This window comes from Lontra canadensis, unplaced genomic scaffold (genome assembly GCF_010015895.1).
Source record: "Lontra canadensis isolate GAN:19392208 unplaced genomic scaffold, GSC_riverotter_1.0 scaffold49, whole genome shotgun sequence".
NCBI lineage: Eukaryota > Metazoa > Chordata > Mammalia > Carnivora > Mustelidae > Lontra > Lontra canadensis.
This window is the reverse complement of record NW_022631043.1, coordinates 1097946-1102520: the sequence shown is the minus strand read 5'-3', so window position 1 is coordinate 1102520 and position 4575 is coordinate 1097946. Positions and strand designations below refer to the sequence as shown.

Here is a 4575-nt window from a genome sequence, read left to right as displayed (position 1 = left end):
GCGGCCGGGCCGGGCCGGGCGGAGGCGGCGGGGGCGCGGGGCCCCGGGCGCTGGGGGGCGGCGGCGGCGGCAAGGGCGGCGGCGGGGCCCGGCGGCGGCTGCTCTCGGCCGGCCGGCCGGGCGGTCAGTCAGGGAGCGACGAGGGCGCGGACAGAGCGCTCCGAGGCTGCGGCCGGCGCGCGGGGACAACGCCGCTTTATCGGGTCGGAAACAGCCGCCGCGCGCCGCTTCCGCTGACGCAGCGCCGGTCTGCGCTCATGACTATGCAGCAGCCGCCGCGGGAGGCCGGGGCGGGGCTGGCTTCGCGCGCGCCTATTGGCCTCCGTGCGCCCCGCCCACCGAACCGCCCCGCCCCGTCGGCCCAGGCCCCGCCCCGAACGGCCCCGCCCCTCGTTGCGTCCCACCTCCCTCCTCCGGGGAGGGGCGTCCCGCGTGCCCCCAGCCCCAGCTTCCGCGCGCTGGAGCCCCCGCCCCTCCCCTGCTCACTCCCTGCCCCCTTCCCTCCTAACGCAGCGGGGCCCCCACCAGCCAATCCCCTCTAGGAGCATTCTCCTCCCCCCATCTCCCCAACCCGGCCCCGGCTGCACCGAGCAGGGTGGGCTCCGCCCCCAGGTGCTGCAGAGGACGCTTTCCGCGCCTCGCCTCTGGGTCTCTTTCCTTGAACCCCATTGGTCGCCGTGGTCCATCCGCCGGTCCTCTGCGCCCCCTCTGGGTAGCTGGGCGGGACCCATGCCAGCCCGGGACCCCAGTCCCGTAGCACCCCTCAAGCAGAACGGCTGCGGTCTCAAGGATGGGCCGCCTCCCCACGCCGGAGCCCAGGGACGCAGGGTTGCGGGAGGCAGCCCGACGGAGAAAGGGATGACCTGACGGGCTGAGGTCAGACAGCCGCGTGCCCTCTCCGGGGTGGAAGCGGCTGTGAGCAAACCGCTTCACCTCGCAGAGCTGGGCGTCCTCATCTGCAACGCAGAGATCCTCAGCCCCTCTCGTGGGGCCGCTGGAGGGAATTAGGAAGGAAGGGTGCGCCGCGCGGCCTCCGGATAAAGTTAGGATGGGAAAATCCGACAGCAGCAAGTGTTGGTGAGGACGTGGAGCAACTGGAACTCTCTCCCGCGGCTCGTGGGGGTGCAGAATGGTGCAGCCCCTGGAAGTCCCTTTCCAAGGGCTTGCACTGCAAACCCTACGACCTCGCAGTCCCCTCCTAGACGCATACATTATGCGATCGTTTTTCTCTTCACAGCAGCCCTGTTTGTAATAACCACACATGGGAAGGGACCCAAATGCCCCTCAGCTGTAGAACAGATACACCGACAGCATTCTCCGGTCGGTGCAGTGGAATGACAGCGCTGCTACGAATAGTGCACAGACACACATAACATGATGACTCACGCATGATTTTGGGGTAAGAAAAGCCAGACTTCAAAGCATATAGGGTTCCGTGTGTATAAAGTGGTAAAGTATATGTAGAAGTCAAGATAGTGGTTAGCATTAGAGGGAGGGGTGCCAGAGCCACACGGGGGAAGCCAAGAGAGTGTTTGGGATGCTTGTAAGATTCTGTGTCTTGATCTGGGTTACACAGGTGTGTATGTCATGCTTCAGTGAAGGGTTAATAAGAACATGAGCGGCGAGCACCTTAAAAGCCCAAAGGGGGCCCCGACTCATCGTGGGTTCCTCACAACTGTCTCCCTCCTCTGTTGGGTTTCTGGTTCCTCTGGCCAGAAGATGGAGGCAGAGGTGATCCCAGAGATGCTGCGACCCTGGGCACCTTTCTTAATCTTTCAGAGCCTTCCTCTGTGAATGAGCCTTCTAATAACACCTACCCCCCAAGCTGTCATGGGGGTCAAATAACGCTTTATTCATAAACTTGATACAGTAAGGAGCAGAGTAAGGACTTAATAACTTTAATTATTCACGACACTCCGAATGCTGCAACTTATCAAAATCTATTTACATCCTTTCAGCAACCAGCTACAGAGCGCCTACCCTATGGCATGTACTCAGCCAGATGCAGGGTACTAGAGCCGGCAGCAAGATCCACTGTCCCTCCTGGAGGATCCTGTAGCAGAATGGGAAGCGCCTCTGAGAAAGGAATGCCTGCTAGGCCCTGCAGCCGGGGAGCCCAGCATAGGACCTGCTCATAGTAGGTCCCGCATCAGTGTTTCTGAAAAGGCAAATGAATGCATGCATAAAAGCGTATGCGTAAAGTTTCATGTGAATAAAATTTAAACGTCAGATTAATTGACTTCTACAGTCTGGAGTTGGGCACAGAGAATGGACAGAGAGCAAGGTTACTGCGCATGTGCAAGAACAGGTGCAGGGCCCCGTGTGTGTGTGTGTGTGTGTGTGTGTGTGCGCGCGCGCGCGCGCGCTATGAGGAGTAGGGGCGGGGCCCCACTTCCTGCGCTCCATTCCAGCCTAGCCCCCTGGGGCCTTGTCCAGCTGCCAGCAGCAAGCAGGGGGGTGCAGAATGCGTGTTTGTGTTCCCCTAAAAGTCAGGTTGACTCTCCACCCCCAGTGGGATGACATTGGGGGGCTCTTTGGGGGTGACTAGTAGGGTGGAGCCCTACCGATGGATGAGTGCCCTCATAAGAAGAAACCCAAGAAAGCTCCTTTCCTCTCTTCTTGCATGCCTGCACCGGGGAAGGCTGTAGGAGGAGGCCCTCCCCAGAACCCAGCCACGTTGGTACCCTGGTCTCAGATTTCCTGGTGTCCAGAACTGTGAGAAGTAAGTATTGGGTGCTTGAGCTGCCCAGGTTGCCTTATTCCTGTTACAGCAGCCTGAGCAGATTAAGACAGAGGGTAAGGTGAGCCTGTCGTTTGTGACTCCACTGTCCAACCGCCTGGGGGTGGGGAGCTACAAAGCCACACAGCTCCCCCTCACACCCTCCTTGAATGACAGGGCCCCCAGTGCTGTGAGGAGGGAGCTGGACATATGAGAAGCCTGTTGCCCCAGAGAGAGAAAGACCTGGCCCCAGAGCAGGACGTGCCTGGGCACTTACCTGTCACAGGTGTGCGACCTCAGAAGCACTCCATGCCTGGTTGACAGCTCTGTGGTGAGTAGCTTGAAATTCTTAATCATTTCTGGGGTGCCTGGGGGGCTGACTGGTTAAGTGTCCAATTCTTGGTTTTGGCTCAGGTTGTGATCTGTGGGATGAACACACACACCCCCACCCCCAACTGGGCTCCCAGTTGTAGGGAGTCTGCTTCCCCTTTCCCTCTGCCCTTTACTCCCCACACCCACCCCGGCTCAAGCACTCCCCCTTTCTCTCTGTCTCTTTTTCTGAAATAAATAAATCTTTTTTTAAAAATCTTCATAAGGGGCTCCTGGGTGGCTCGGTGGGTTGAAGCCTCTGCCTTTGGCTCGGGTCATGATTCCAGGGTCCTGGGATCGAGCCCCGTGTCGGGCTCTCTGCTTAGCGGGGAGCCTGCTTCCTCCTCTCTCTCTCTCTCTCTGCATGCCTATCTGCCTACTTGTGATCTCTGTCAAATAAATCAATAAAATCTTTTTAAAAAACTTCATAATTTCTAACAAATTATGGAGCCCATCCTATATCCTCACTGTAAGCACATTGACCCCCTGGGACACTTGGAGGGACCCACAAGCCCCGGGCCGTGTCCTGGGAAACTGGGAGGGTCTGACAACGTCTCATCACTGCTCATGCAACCTTGCCTTCTCCCCGCCTCAACTGGGGCCCCTTGGAGCAGAGCTGTGTCCTTCTTGTCCATGGATCTGCAGGGCCTAAGAACTAATAAAACTGTAACCTTGACCATTTCCAGAGACTGGCCAGGAATTTCCCCTCCTCCAGGAAGCCCTCTCGATGTCCTGCCTTACCAGAGAGAGTGGATCCCTCCCATGAGCTCTGACTCCCTCTGCCCCTTCACAGATCATTCCCAGCTGTAACTGGGCACGTCTGTCTCTCGAGTGGTCTGCAAGCTCTGTCCAAGGGGCTGGTAACCAGGTCAGGTTCATGGCTGCATCCCAGAGGCTGCCCACAGTGGGGCTGCGGACATGTTTGCAGGTAAGGGGGACAGAAAGAAAGAGAAAAGGAATCTCTTAGTGAGGACCCATGGAGAGGCACTGAAGGGTCCACAGACTCTGGAAACAATGTGAACCAGCCTTCACTGGGCACTAACTGAAGGCCAGACCCAGCATCCCATGTATCCCCTGCAGTCCCATGCCTCTGTGGGTCAAGAGCTATCATCCCCATCGTGTGACCCTACCAGGTCAGGTCGAGGACACCTGCAGAAGGCATGAGGCCCCTGACCCTGGTGCCTGGAGGCAGAGAGGTTGGGCGTGCTGGCCTAGGGAGGGGCAGGATTTGGGGCAGGTCAGAGTAGGGGAAGTGGAGGGTCAATCAGCCGACAGGTTCTGGGGGTGGGGGGGAGCTGGTAACAGGGCCTAGTTTGAACCTTGCCATCAGCAGCGGCTGCAGGCTGTACACTGGGGGTGAGCCCAGGGGGCTCACGCAGGGAAGGGGTTTAGAAACCAAGGCTGTGGCCCTCGGGGGATGATCGTTTGCAAAACTGTCCTTCATTTTTAAGCAATAACATATTCTGGGGTTTTTTGGGGGGGGTTGT

At 58.5% G+C, this 4575-nt stretch overlaps 1 long non-coding RNA gene across 1 annotated transcript in view; it reads left to right on the top strand.

The window, feature by feature from the left end:
- LOC116876989 overlaps window positions 1-2225 on the top strand; it is a 2999-nt gene extending 774 nt beyond the window's left edge. The window contains exons 2-3 of the long non-coding RNA XR_004384505.1: window positions 1238-1399; window positions 1959-2225. This is a non-coding gene — a long non-coding RNA (uncharacterized LOC116876989). The remainder of the gene's footprint in view (window positions 1-1237; window positions 1400-1958) is intronic.
- The last annotated feature ends 2350 nt before the right edge of the window (window positions 2226-4575 follow it).